The 16,078-nt window shown below is 38.9% G+C and overlaps 1 protein-coding gene across 2 annotated transcripts in view; it reads right to left on the bottom strand.

Moving 5' to 3' along the window:
• The window catches only part of usp24 (ubiquitin specific peptidase 24), a 117,074-nt gene that overhangs the window by 22,539 nt on the left and 78,457 nt on the right, over positions 1–16,078 (bottom strand). The gene's annotated exons all lie outside the window — the stretch shown is intronic.

Genomic DNA, 16,078 nt, shown 5'->3' with positions numbered 1-16,078 from the left:
AAAGCAAATTTGTGCGAACAAACTAGTGCAAACTGTATTTTAAGAGTACAATGAAAATAAATATTCAAAAATAAAGTTTCCAAACTGTAAACATGTAAACAGTTGCATAATGCATGTATCGTTTCACAAAGATGCAACTTACACAACGCTGAAACGCCATATTATACTCTTATATTAAATAATGGTGGAGGTATGAATTAACAGTTCCAATCATCTCTGTTTATCTCACGAAAAAAAACAACTTACACGACGTAAAACGCCATATTATACTATTACATTGGGCAATGGTGAACGTGTGAATTAATAGTAGCTTTTATCTCCGTTCATCTCACAAAAGATGCAACTTACACAATGTTAATACGCCGTTCTAGAGTCTTACATTAGATAATGGTGGACGTGTGAATTAACAGTAGCATTTATCTCTGTTTATCTCACAGAAAAACAACTTGCACAACGTTAAAACATAGTATTATACTCTTGTATTAGATAATGGTGGACGTGTGAATTAACAGTAACCTTAACTCTGTTTATCTCACAAAAGATGCAACTAACACGACGTTAAAAAGCCGTTCTATAATCTTACTGTAGATTATGGTGAACGTGTGAATTAACAGTAGCATTTATCTCTGTTCGTCACACAAAAGATGCAACTTACATGGCATTAAACATTGTTACACACTCTTTAAAACTTACGTGAAAAAACCTTGAATGCATGAAAATGGATGAAAGGCACCGCTGCAGACAGCTCCGCTTCTCTCTCCTCCTGTCCCACCAGTGCGCTAAAAACCTCAGATCAAACAACTGAGCACATGTGGTGCATCACTCTCTCTGGTCGAATAATCTTGGTGAAATCCTGGTCAGAATTTTCAAATCTTGTTGTTAGAGTGTGCTTAAGATTTAAGAGAAGATGATCGGTGAAGATTCTCCAGATACAACCTGGTTTCAGAATCTTTTAAGATTTTTAAAATCCTGTAGTGTGAGCCAGGCTTTAGTCTTGCCTTCTTCCGAGATGGGAAGCTTGTGCATGGAACTATGTGGTTGTTTACAGCCAAAAACAGCCACACTCCTCTCCCCGTTGCTGGAGAGATTTCTCTCCAGATGTGGGGAGAGGAGTGGGCAGGGAAAGGGGTATTTGCTCCGGTGGACCAATCAGGTCAGACTTGCTCCTGATTATTCAATAAAGGGACTTGCTGACGTCGTCAAACCCCGGAAATTCCAAACAGCTCGTTTTAGGTCAGGATTTTATATTCACAAGCACGACTAAGTGCAGGTTTTGTCATAAAATATCACATTTTGTGGGCTGGGAGGAAAGCGAAAGACCAGAAAATTTAACTAAAAGACTTAAAAAAAGGGATTTTTGCATAATATGGGACCTTTAAAGTTGTATTTAGATGCCATTATTCAAAGACAAGACTGGCTAAAGTAGAGAAAATAAGATATTCAAAAATGGGAAACTCGAACAAATTCTACATGACATATCAATTGTTTCTGGATTTTTTTTACAACAATGTAACAGCGCCCGCCTCCCTTTTTTTTTTCCTATTGCTTTATTTCTTCACGTGGTTAATTTAAAAAAAATGATTATTATTACTTTTTTTATTTGTTCATATTTGTATATGCGTCATCTGTTTTATTTATTTTTATTCCTATTTCTATGTATTAATTTATTAATCCATTTTTAATTCCTATTTTTCTCTCTCTCTCTCTCTCTCTCTTTTTCCTCGGGTGTGCTGTGGATGTTGTTTGTTCTCTGTTCTTAAAATGTATAAATCTAAACTTAATGGTGTATACATGCATGTAAATTGATAACATCAACTTGTCTTGGAATACAGAAGTGCTTTTTCTCTTGTACACACAACAATAAAAACAAGGAAACTATTTTCAACTATTTCCTTACTATTAAACAATACTTTTTTTTTTTTTTAATTAAACAATCCCTGAGAGGTAAAGGATCACATAAAGTGGACTAAGCCAAAGACAAAGGTGATAATTTGAAGCAGCTAACTGAAGCAAGCCTCTAGTGGACCTGTAGCTACAGAAGATAGCATGCATGACTCTGAGTCAAAAATACTTGCAGAGCTCAAGGAATAAAGGGAAGACAACCAAGAAGGACATGCACAAACCCAACTTTTCCTAACAAGACTAGAAACTTCATTTAAAAGACAGAGAGAAGATATGACAAAACTGGAAAATAGAATCACGGAAGCGGAGGGACGTGTTAACGCCAGGTGCCATGAGCAGGCTATTCGGTACTTGTTGCACAGAGAAATACTCTTGACTGTGCAGTGTGAGGACATGCAGAACAGACTTCGGCGTAGCGACTTGAGAATTTATTGTGTGCTGTAGGGAAGTGAGGGGAAGGATGTTAGACTTTTTGTATAAGAGCTGCAAGCTCAACATTGGTATTGAGAGAGCACACAGAGCCCTAACCGCCAAGCCAAAGAACCCCGATACTGCCCCGCGATACTTGATTGTCAAGATTTTGGATTATTCAGTCAAAACCATACTTAAAAAAACATGGGAGCATAGAAAGGTGATGTACAAAGACTAGCAGATTTACTTTGATCATGACTTCTCTACCAAACTGCAGAGGAAGAGGATGCTTGTGTGAGACACAGTCAAGCAGTTAAAAATGAAAAACATCAAAGGGAAGAGCATTTTCCCTGCACAGCTGAAAGTGTTCCTTGAGGACGGTGAGAAAACCTGCCCAATGATGTTGATTGCTCTCCCAGAAGAGAGGGGGGTGCAGGTGTGAGTGGATGAGAGAGTGTGACTAGAAATGAGGCTGTCCTGGGACGGCTGGAGCACTGCGGGAGTGACACCAGGTAGAGGTCCCCTGACATCTACCCACCAAGAGATGAAAACCTTCTTAAGCACAAAGGAGTGAACTGTTTTTCTTTTTCTCTATCTTTTTTTTCTTGCAGAATTCATGATTGTTTTTAAACGAAAAAGTTAAAAGAAAAACAAAGTGTTTAAACCTTGGACGGGACGTGATGAAAAGGGAGTGGAGGACCATCTATCTACATCCAAACTGCAACAGACTGCTCTGAGGCCATGTCCACACGTAGCCGGGTATTTTCAAAAAAAGCCCCCCCCCCCTTGTTTGTTTTTAAAAATACTTTCGTCCACATGCAGCAGGTTGGTGAGTGTGGCTTGATGCATGCCAGACCCATAATGGGCAGTGATTTTCCAACGTAAAATCTGTGCCATCCAATCAGAATGAGCCCCCATCATTCAGCTGTGACATTTGGGAACCGAAACTCTGTTGACTGGCGTCAACACAAAACCATGAAACCAGAGTTTTCCAAAATCTTCACTTTGGCCGAAGTTTTCAGAAAACATTATTTTTAGTGAGTAAAGCTGCAGTTTTGTGTGGATGACAGGTTTAAACGTAAAAAATATATGTGATTCCCCAAATACCCGGCTAGGGGTGGACATGGCCTGAGAGCCGGACGACAGGGACACAACACACATCGCTTTCTTTATCCATGGAGAATCAGTCACCAACCTCCACCTCGGGACTGGGTCACTCAGGTTTGAGGACTTTGACTGATTAAGTCTGGTATATGAAAGCCTACATTGTCCTGTTGGTTTGCTATTTTTTCAGTTGTAAATGTTTTTTTTATTCCTGAGATATACCTGTGATGAGTGAGTTCTTTGTGATCTAAGTGGGAAACAATGTAGTGCTAAAATAGATGAATAACCTTATTTGTGTTACTTATAATGTCAAAGGCTTGGGTAGTCCTATTAAGAGGAAAAAGATGCTGAACCAACTAAAAAAAATTAATTGTGTCATAGTGATGCTCTAGAAGCCCCCGCCATTCCGGGCCATCTGTGGACAGTTCTGCTTCCCTGATGAATCTACAGCCAACTGATGCACTATCAGGATCTTCCACCTTCACATCTGTAGTACAGCCATGTGAGTCTTCATTAGCATCTTCTGCTACCCCCACCCCTGAACAAACAAGTAAAATAAAGGTGCAATACTCATGCTATCTTTATTCCTGCACTTGTTATGCCTAAGCAGGGTTGTTTTTGTTTGAGTGTAACATTTTAAGAAAATAACTTGATTTCTTGTTTATTGTATTTCTGTTATAGGTTCCTGTGATATACATATTTTCAAATCTTCAATTTGTATTTATAGATCTTTGTATTTCAGTTCAGGTGTGGCTGATGTTTTTTTTTTTTTTTTTTTTTTGTATCTATTTAAATTTTATTAAAGTGTTTATTTGCAGGTTTTTTATTATATAAAAATAAAGTCACTAAAATGTAGAGCTGTATAATAGTTTTATTTAAGTATGTAAAAATTGTTAATGGTGTAGGATCCTGCTGGAATACAAGGGGCACCAGACAAAATCTTGCCTAGGGCACCAAATTGGTTGGGGCCGGCTCTGTGTGGCCCACATAAAAGCAATGGAGGCCTAGATCATTTGTGATCCAAAGACAGTGGAAGAATGGACGAATGTTCATTACCAGGTATCTCCCTATCAAGTCTCTCATTTCTTAGTCTGCAGTCTCAGAAAAAAATAAAGATTACAAACTTGTGGGTTAAAAATACATTAGGATTTAAAACCAGATACAAAAAAAAATTAAAAGGGATGGTGTCTCCTCTCTTGAGCCATCCCCATAAGTGGGAATTTTTAGTTTCTTCCATCCATAGTGGACAGGAGCTTTGATAGATAGGCAGAGCACAAACTCATTACTGTGAATCAGCTGTCTGAAAGAGATGTAGTTAAAACCCTTGCCCAACGTGGGCTTGCCCGTGAGCACCACGCTCCCCTGCCCACCCAGAAAAACCCTCCTGCACGCCCCCCCATGCGTGTTTTTGTATTGGGGGAGGAGAGAAGAGAGTCACTTACTTGCCGAATCAGTTGCGGGTTGTGTGTTCCTGGGGCTTGTTTTCTAGAGTGTAGCTGTTTATTTGGGTTTGCTATGATCCCTGGGGGGTATTCCACGAAGCTGGCTTAGCTCAAAGCCTGGCTTATTTGGGTTAGCCTCGCTAACTTTAGCGAGAGTTGGGTTCCAAAAACGAGGCTTAGGGCTAGCGTGGCTTGGTAACCATGGTAAATTAGCCAGTGCGACTAGCCTGGTCCCGGTCAGGCTTAACGTCAGGCTTACCTTAGCTGCGTCTCAGAGAAGGTCCAAAAGGCTTCTGAAAGACACCTTGTGAACTGCAGGTGTCACATTAAATTAATCTATACCTGTAATATTTGATGTTTTTGTTCAGAAACATAAGCTGAGACCTTTCTGTAACTTTTCTGACACCTGCTTAAAACCCAAAAAGTCAGAAGGATCGTGAGGCTCCGCTTTCACGGTCCGTATTCATACTGAAAATCAAGATCAAGCGAGCTTTTTTCTTTCAGCTCCACGGGAGGTTTCCGTCCTCCCTGAGCTTGCTTTAGGACACCTGCGTGATCCTTTGACAGGTGAACCGCCCCAGTCATACTAGACTGGAATAACCGTGAATCAAGACATGTCAGATAGTAGACTGTGTGTCCCTGTCACAGGAAAATCATTGGCTGAGTGGTTAGAGGGTGGGACATAGATGCACGGTGATCTATGTTTTACTTGCAGCGTGGGTTCGATCCCACCAGTGGTATCTATTTAAAATTATCTGATTTTCTTTCTTCTGTCACCCTTAAAGTACAGTCAACATATAACAGAATAAAGGCACAAATTGTCTAATGATATAAAAGGTGACAACAGCCACAATTTTCCATAGAAATACCCTCCTTTACCGGCGGTCCGTTCTGATCATGATGATAATGTAAAGGTGATTCCACATAGTGACATAACTTAATGTCTTCCCCTTATTTAGATATAGGGCACTGTATCACTGACCCATCTCATCTGACAGCTGAATCATCTCTAATTAAAAAAGTGACATCTCATCTACATGTCTTTTTCTGCTGTTTTAGTCAGTGTTTGATGAAACATCACCCCATAAGGTATATAGGCCTATATATATGAACAGCTTTAATTTAATCAAGATCAATCTCCTCTGGGCCACAGCAGTGTGAGGAGCTTCAGAGTGAGAAGAAAAAGGGTAATCAAACTCAGCAGAAACAGTCAGTGTTGATTTGTCACATAAGAATGATATTCTTGAACCAGCAGCTTCTCTGGCTTTACTAATCGCCACCGTGTCACCCTTTTATGTGATTTTCACATTGTAGTTATCATACGACTCCATGAGGAGTTTTTTCTCCGCTGAGGGAAACGTCTCCGCTCTCGGTTTTGACATGATTTGGTCATTTCGACAATCAACACGTCGGGGCTTTTTACATAACGCGGACGCGCGCTTAGCCGCAGCTTGGATCAGCCTGGCTTGAATAAGCGTCTCTGAAAATCAGCTGAGCCTCGTTAGTGGAACGAGTTGCAGGTAAGATTAAAGTGGCAGCTTATTCAAGCCACGCTTACCGGCGATAGCCCAGCCTTCTTTAGCCAACTTCGTGGAATACCCCCCTGGTGCTCTCCCAACTCTCCCCAATGCAAAACAAACGCAACATGATTTTGACTTTTACTTTCGCTTTTCTTCGCACTCTGTCCGCCCCCCTCCCCTGCTTGCCGTTCAGTCAGGGCTATCAGCTGTGCAGTGCTCGAAACATGAAGGCAGATGATTTTGATGCTATTTTACAGCCGAATATCAAAATACTGCAAGCTGGGATATTATCAGAAAACAAACCCAAATGAGATGCAACGCAACCAGACCCCAGGCTCAAAGACAGAAGTCACTTGAGTCCTTTCAGCATGACCAACATTATCTATATAGCTGCTTTATGAAAATGAAAGTAATATTATCTCCAACTCTAGTTCATAACATTTTCAAAGTATAATATAATGATGGCTGATGGCTTGAAATCATCTACATGCATTGATTTAATTTTTACAAGTGCAGCCAACCTATGTTCAAAGGCTATATCTATTCCTGTAGGTTGTAGTGACCACAATTTAGTGGCTATAGGAAGAAAGACAAAAGTACCAAAAGCAGGGCAGAAAATAATTTTAAAGAGAATATATTGAAACTTTGATGAGAGTTTGTATTATACAGATGTTAGTAGAATTGATTGGTCCACAGTCTTTCAGGAACAAGATTCTAACAGGGCCTTTAAGGTGTTTAATGATTTGTTACTGTAAATTATTGATAGACATGCACCAATAAGGTAGGGCTGGGTGATAATGGTAAAAATAAGAATCCTGATTATTTTAAGTGATATTGAAATCACAATTAATATACACAATTATTCATTTATTCAAAAACTTCAGTACTGATTTAAACACAACTTTAAAGAACCAGCAAGTGGCACATACAGTATTATTGATACACATAAGTCACACACACTTGCTGTGGCTGCACATGGAACACAGAAGAGCTATGAAGCACAGGAACTTGCATACATCTACACTGTGTGGCATATTAATTGTTATTCTTCGATTATATTGTTTTTATGATTGTCAGATGGCAAAAATGAAATCCCGATTAAAATCCAATTAATTTTCTAGACCTACAATAAGGAAGCTCACAGTAAGAAATGTCAATGTGCCGTTGTTGGACAAAGAACTGAGATAAGATGACAGAAAGAAATCGTGCCAAAACTGAAGCAATCAGATCAGGAGACGCACAACAGTGGGTAATTTATTGCAGATTGAGGAATCATGTAACAAAATTAAACAAGATAAAGAAGCGAAATTATTATCAAAATAAAATAGTCAGTGCTAAACTAGACAGTAGTGTAGTACACTTAATGAGGTCATGGGCAGAAAAGCAGGATCTACACCTCATTTTTTAGAGGGAGATGGATAGTTTTTTACTAAGCCATGTGATATTGCTAATTATCTCAGTAGTTATTTTAGTAATAAAATTTTAAATGTACGTAATAATTTGCAATCTAAAGATGAAGATAATTTTTTAAGTAAACCGATAATGAACAAAAGAATGTATAATAAAGTGTGTAAGTTTACTTTTGAAAGTATTCAACCTGAGACAATATTGAAGTTACTCCAAGTTAGTAAAGAAAAAGCCTCTGGTGTTGACAACCTTGATATGAAGTTATTGAAACCTGTAGTTGATCTGATTGCTCAGCCAGTTGCCCATATTATTAATCTGAGTTTAAAAACATGTGTTTGCCCTGCCGAATGGAAAATAGCTAAAATTTTGCCACTGCCAAAGGACAATAAACAATCATTTTCGGGAAAGAATAGTAGACCAATTAGTGTATTACCAGCCCTAAGTAAAATAATGGAGCAAATAATATATAATCAAATTCAAAGTTATTTTTGTAAAAATGGGCTGAGTTCTGTGTATCATCATGCTTACAAAAAAGGACACTCCACAGCCACAGCACTCCCTAAGATGACAGATGACTGGATGAAGGAAATTGACGATGAAAAAATTGTTGGGTCTGTACTGCTTGATTTAAGTGCAGCATTTGACATTCTTGATCACCATGTGTTATTAAATAAACTGTGCTGTTACGGTTTTGAACCCTTCTGCTGTAGCATGGATTGAGAGCTATTTGACTGAGAGGAAATTTACAGTATACTTCAATGGTAGTTACTCTGAGCAGAGAGATTTGAGCTGTGGAGTGCCTCAAGGAAGTTGTTTGGGCCTGCTTTTGTTTACCATATTTATTAATGATTTTACTTTGATTTTGGATCATGCCACTGTTGCAGCATATGCAGATGATTTGACAAGTTATGCTTCAGCATATACAACTGATGAACTGACTAGAATATTAAATAAGGCATTAGAGTTAACAGAAAAATGGATGCTTTGCAATAAACTGGTTCTAAACAGGGGCAAGACAAAATGTATAGTTCTAGGTTCTAAACATTCATTAAGAGAAACACCTAAGCTTCACATATCTTTGGGTGACACGGAGGTAGAACAAGTAACAGAGGTAAAACTATTAGGATTTATTGTCAACAGTCAAATGTCCTGGAACAAGCAGGTAGATAATATAGTTAAAAAGATGGGTAGTGGTATAGCTGTGATTAAACGCTGCAGAAATTTAATGTCTAATCATATACCAAAGCAAGTGGTGCAGGCACTGGTGCTGTCACACTTAGACTATTGCTCTATAATTTGGTTGAGTACATCAGAGAGTAACATGAATAGGTTACAGGTGGCCCAAAATAAAGCAGCCCGTTTAATCCTTCGATGCCCATTCCGAACAAATGTTAGATTAATGTATGATAGTTTAGCTTGGTTAAGTGTTAAATGCAGGGTGCAATATTCTCTAATATGTCTTATCAAAAATATTATAACAACAAAAATACCAGAAATACTACACAGGACCTTAGAATTTTTTTCAGATACTCATTATCATTTCACCCGACAGTCTTCGGAACATCAGTTGGTGTAGAACCAACTTTAAACAGAGGACGATGTGTTACAGAGCAATGGTGGCATGGAATGCTTTACCCTTTTTCTGGTCTCTGAGAGTAATGAAATGTGCTTTAAGAAAAAGTTGAAATTGTTTCTGTTTACCCAACATGTATAACTGTGAAAAAGCATTGTAAAGTGAGCAATATTTTTAAGTATTATTATTCTTTTTTAGGTGTTGAGCTGCAATCTGTGTTGTGTGTATTTGTTAGTATGAAAGTGATATAATGTAAAAGTGTTTATTTACGGCTTCTTTGGTTGATGAGATTGGTGAGACCCCAGGAAGAGTAGCTGCTGTTAATTTCAGCAGCTAATGGGGATCTAATAAATAATATAATATAATATAATTTAATATAATATAATATAATATAATATAATATAATATAATATAATATAATATAATTTAATATAATATAATATAATATAATATAATTTAATATTATATAATATACCATATCATAACTTAAAAAATATAAGTACATGAAGTTTGGTTTAAAATAAAAGGTTAGCTAAACTTTTACTGATTGAGATTTTCCCCTTTTGCATTCAAATTTTAAAAAATCAACTAAAAGGTCTGCTTGATGTCATTTTATGCATCAAAGGGTTGGATTTAACATTATCATAGTGATTTAGAGGAGACATCAGGTTAGCGAGATATATATAGTGTATCGAGATATAGCTTACAAATATCGAGATACTGGATTTTGGCCATTTTGTGCAGCCCTACTCTGGACCCTTCAACATTCTTACTGGACATACTTCCTGATGGACTGTCCCATGATCAGGAATTACTACATCTTCTTCTAATGACTGTAAGAAAAATGATAACAATTTCCTGGTTAAAACCTGAACCACCGACAGTTTCCCAATGGATACAAAAAGTCAAATAAGTGTACAGCTGACAGTGCAACTATAGCTGAAGACTCCAACCTTTGAAAGAAGATGGAGACCAGTCATAGGCCTCATTAAATAGGATAATTGTGTTTTTTTTCTCCCATTTCTGTTTTGAAATTGTAAGTATCTGTCAAGGCCCAGTTTCAGGAAAGTGTTGTTATGGTGTTTATTGTCTGTTTAATTCTGACAATAAAAAGTTCAAAATACAAAAGAAATGGCTTTATCAACCTCTGCTTTTGTTATCTCTGTGGTTATCTGTTTGTTTTGTTCTAAGCCAATAGATGGTAAGGCGAGAGAATCCAGGTAATGTTTAACTGCAGAGGGCTCTGCTAATTTGAGTTGACTGTACAGTTTCTGGTAGTATAATTCAATATATGTCATTAATGCCAATGCTGCAATCTGTGACCCTGTGTCTGTCTGTTCTAAATACAAAAAAACAGTCAATTAGGGATAGGACTCAGTCAAGGTGGGAGAAAAAGGTAAAACTGTTGAGCAGATGGGTGAAAGTCCCTTAATACATCGATTAAGCCAATCCCTTAAATCTTTATCTTGATATACAGGGACTCAGTGTTTTTTTTTTTTCAGGTTTAAGCAGTCCAGGGTGGGGTGTTCCAGTCCCCCCCACAGATCAAGACACCAGAAACTTCTGTAGCTATGAGATCAAATATTTTTTAAAAATATAAATGGAGTTAACGTAAGTTCATGCAGGACACGGAAGTCATACGCCCAGCTGTGATCAGCTGACAGACTGATGTTCTAACCTACCCCTCTCAACCAATCACAGCGTGTGTCTAACAACAAGGCGGTGTATTTAAATCACGTCTTCATTCTCAGATATTCCTGCTACCTCATTGTTGCTCAGCTGCTGCTGTCACAATCATCACACCTCCACCCCAGCCTCCTCCTATTTAGCCTCATGTATGTATCTTATTGATCTGTATGCATTGATTTGATCTGTATGTATACGGGGGGTTTGCTATGCACTCCCTGGAAAGCTCGAGCAAGCTGCTCGGCTAACCCAGGGAGTACTCTGAAAAGCAGAGCTTTAACGCCAATTCTAACTGTATCCATTTGGCAATAAATGGTTAATCTATGACGAGAGTGTTCCTGACTGAAATATAAATATATTAAGTAGAATTACTTCCTTAGAATCTAGCATTCCCCTCACCAAGACAAAACACCCTTCCTTGTCTGTGACCTGTTTGGCAAGCTGAAAGTTTACTTTATTTGTAATATGTATTGCAACTCCTCTTGCATGTCCATTTGCACAAGAGGAGTAGAATTATCTGTAAAACCCATCTTATTCAATTTCTCATGTTCTGCTCTTACCAGGTGAGTTTCTTGCCAAAGGATTACATTGTGCTCTTCTCTCCTCATTTTGGCTACAAGCTTTAGGACTAATAGGACTCTGTAACCCATTGACATTATGTGTTATGATTTCGTTTTCCTGTTTAGAAATAAATTGTAAGATGCATTGCCTCCTCCCCTATGTACACAATGTGTGACCTTAACATTGGAACTGAAATATGAACAATAACAAAGGACTTGTAAGTTGAGACCCCAAATAAAAGTAGAACAAAGAAAAATGGTTTCCACAACAAAAATCCCAATAAGAAGGAGAATTTGGTTGGAGAGGGAAGCCTCCAATAAATGAAGGGTCTCTCCAGTGCTAACTGACATAGCTCAATATTGAGTAGTGGATCAGTTCACGCTGGAGTAACTTGAACAGGCACCCCGAGCAGCAGTCTGGTATTTTGCAGCTAATTATTAATCCTCTTAGACTGACATAAATTATTAGTAATGTACTAAAATGTATTGTATGTATTCATATCCATATACCTAGGTACACACAAACATTGGCACTACACCATATACACACATACAAACTCACTATATCGTATACATATATATATATATATATATATATATATATATTTATATATATATATATATATATATATATATATATATATATATATACACAAACACACATCACATCATAGTCATTGTCCATAAGTGTTGGCACAGTGTCTCACCTTGAGTATGATCAGCTAGTCTTTAGATTTTGCCAGTTAAATTCACTGTGTTGGTAGCTCTTGCCCCGGAAATGTCGAGTGGTTGTTTGGGTGGTGTTCACCTTGTTGTGGAGGTGGTAGCTTCAGCGTTGTGCTGAAAGCAGCTAAGTTTTTTCCGTACTCTCTCCTCATGTGAGTCTGGGTTACTTAGTTTGGTTTTCACAGTCTCCTGGGATGATTTGTTCAGTTTCTCCATCAGTGTCGCTGCAGCGGCAGGTCCCACGCTGCTGTTGTCCTCTGGTACGAGCCCCCTCACTGTCACTGGTGGCAGGGTTTGAAAGTGGAGACCTCTCTCTTTCAGAAGTTTTCTGATGGGAGCATATGCTTTCCTCTTCTTTTGCATCTTAGTGGAATAATCTTGGTCAAAATAAACTCTCTGTTGGTCGAGACATATCTCTCCTTTTTTTCGACGCAGTGTGGAGTACCAGCTTTTTGGTCCTGTACTCCAGAAAAAAAATGATCACGGAGCGGGGGCTGACATTCTGTGGTGGTTTGGGACCCAGAGCAGGGTGACAGCATTGTATGTCAAGGTCAAAATCCTCGAGTGACAACTCAGCCTTCATGAAACTTTTGACTAAGTCCTGCAGGTTACTTCCCTCTGCATCCTCAGGAATTCCGTACACACTAGTGATGTTCGATACCACCGGTTTCCTTTTCAATCTTTCCAATCCTGGGTAAAATTCAGGCTGGTATCGGCGATACGTAGGCTTGTAGTTCTAGAGACTGGTCTTGGACTCAAGACCGGTCTCGAGACCACTTTTTCGTGGTCTCGGTCTTGTCACGGCCTCGACAGTCTTTGGTCTCGGGCTTGTCTTGGTCATGGGGTCTCCCGTTCTCGATGGGTCTCGGACTAACATGTCGGTCTTGGAGCGATTAGAAGCGCACGATATGTCGAGGCACACTGCTGGCTTTGTAGAGCACAACTTTCTATAATGGCTTTTATTATTTTTACGCGCCCTTTGAGTATTTTGTGACATACGTCTGTGCTCATCCCGTTTGTGACTGCGGAGAAGCAGACAGGACGCAGATGGGCGATCCACATCAATTTAACTGGAGAGAGAGAGACAGAGACGCGTTGTATGCTTGGGGAGTTGTTGACTCTTACCTGGGGAAAGTTAAGTCCCATTTTGCATTATAACTCCCTTTAATCCACGAGTTGAACCCTCTGTTCAGCATAAATCTATCTTTTGATGAGCGAAGCAACATCACGTACCTGCAGAGAGATTTGCGCTGACGTGCAGGGGTGTGTCCAAATATTTTAGAATGGGGTGCCCCAACCAGGGCACTCGCTATGTATGTATTAAAAATACAGGATTGAAAGGATACAGCTCTAACTAATTACATGCGATGGGACTACAAATAAATAAATAAATAAATAATAATAATGATAATAAAAATAATAATAATAACTATAATTAAAACAAAAAAAAAAATTAAAAGGACTGTGAGGACTTTACAAGTACTCTTGAAATAGTTTCTGTTCTATGCCTGATTTTAATACACAACTTAAAATGAGACTATCAGCATCAACATAGCTTATTTCCAAATGCTATTTCTCAGCTTCCCTCTTTGGTCAGACAGGACCAGATTGATTTACAGAATGTCGAAGTCTTTATGACAACACTACGCCAGCTGAGTTCAATAGAGAGAAGAGAGGTCTGTGTTTTTCTGTGCTGAAAACGATTTCTGTGATTAATTTTGCAGTGATGGTAGACACAGGAGCCTAACTGTCCAACAGGACAGACATAGAGTGTCGGCTCAAACACTGGCTAAACTTTGTGCTAATGTTTCCTCCAACCCACAGTCAGCAGTTATTCTGCAGTGGTCTGTTCAAACTTGAGAGTCTATCAATAAAATGAAGAGTGAGGTTACGTTAGCTCTGATTGGTGAGGTTGGAGTTGGTACATGAGTTCTGGTAGGACAGAACCAGGATTCACTAACGTTACACATTACAGACAAGTCTCAGAGCAACGGGCTGTGAGTAGAGAGAAATGTAGACAGCTGCTAAACTATGCAACAAACTGACAAAGTTAGCTTGTTGTCAGGTTTTAAAGCGTAGCTCTACCTAACTGTTGATCAATATCTTTACCTTGTTAAATATGTTGAATATGATTATTTTAAAAAGAAACTGGGCATTTTTGGGTGGTGTCACTGCACAACTTCCTGTCTCACTCCATCTGCTTTTTGTTAAATTAACACATCACTGCTTCAGCATCTGGCAAATATAGAATTGTTGAGTATATGCCTCCTGCCTGAACTGGGACGCAGCCACACACAAGACATGCACTGTCTCTGTACTGAAATAATACAATTGTTATATTTAATCATCATATTTATACCATGCAGCTGAACCCCAGGATGGTGCTTGTGCTCTTCAACTCATGCAGATTATGGTGTAATATTAACTCCAACTCTAGACTGTTTTTTTTTCTTTTTTTGGTCTCGGTCTCGGTCTTGGTCTCGGTTTGACTAAGTCTTGGTCTTGGCTTGTTCTGTCTCGGTCTTAGTCTTGGTCTTGTCTTGGTCTCGGCTGAGGAGGTCTTGACTACAAGTCTAGCGATACTGATACTTAGTCCCCCTCATCGTGAATACCTAGTATTCTTGGTTGTGATTCAACCCAAAGTGTTTGCCACAAGTCCTGACCTTTTTTCTTAAAATATAACAAACGGTGTCCTGGCTGTTTGTGTGGCTAAATTAGCTCCACATGCGACTTCTTTTGCATTTTGCCATTCTGTCCTGTGACAGCGGAAGAGTGGGTGACAGACTGAGCAACATGCAGCTGCACTTACACATTATGCATTTAGCCAGGCAGAAGAAAAAGTAGTTCCCATAGAACGGCGTTTCATTCAGATACGTTCTCAACAGTCTGGTGACTTTTTGCTGTGTTCCTATTAATGATTTACAGGACCTCAAATGACTGAAGTATCAAAAGTATCGATATTCTGGGTTTAGGATCGATTTTAAGCACAGAGAGCTGGTATTAGGAGAATCAATATTTCAGTATCGATCATACGTCACTAGTACACATGGATGTTATTTCTTTGTGAGTGGGCCTCTAAATCTGTCAATTTGGCTTGGATTTGATCCCGCTTGCTTACAGTTTCAGACAGAACCTCTCAGAACCTGCTGTTTGTCCTCAACACCTCTAAGAAAAAGGACATGTTTATTGATTTTCAGAAGAAAAACTCAGTCCAGTCCACTTTTATAAACAGTGAGTCAGTCTGTGACCTAATACAAGTACCTTGGGGTTGTGCTCGACCACAGATTAAAATGGGACTCTTGGTGTCACTGCCTGAGCACCAAGGCTCAACAAAGAATGTATTTTTAAAGAAACGTTTATCTTTAGATGTGAATTGCAAAATGGCCCAGAATGGACCTGTGCTTTTGTTGAAAGTGTCTTGAATTTTAGCATCATTTGATGGTTTGGAAATGACTCTAAAGCACAAAAGAAGTATGTGAGAAAGACAGCATCAACAGCCACTAAACTGTTGGGAACCACAATACCCAGCCTTGAATGTATATACAAAGACCTGGCCATGAAAAAGGCTGACACTATTGTGGCTGATAAAAGGCATCCACTTGCCTCTGTCTTTAAACTGCTGCCATCTGCAAGGCATTATTGCCTTCCTCTCTTTAAAACTAACAGGTCCAAACTGTCTTTTATTCCACAAGCCATCAAATTTTTAAATATCGACAGGCAATAGATCCAGCTGGTCTGGCCATAATG

This window comes from Halichoeres trimaculatus, unplaced genomic scaffold, assembly GCF_033239565.1.
Source record: "Halichoeres trimaculatus isolate MK-OKI-2021-1 unplaced genomic scaffold, fHalTri1.1 fHalTri1_scaffold_4, whole genome shotgun sequence".
Classification (NCBI taxonomy): Eukaryota; Metazoa; Chordata; class Actinopteri; order Labriformes; family Labridae; genus Halichoeres; species Halichoeres trimaculatus.
The sequence above is the reverse complement of the archived record's forward strand: the minus strand, read 5'-3'. Positions and strand labels throughout refer to the sequence as shown.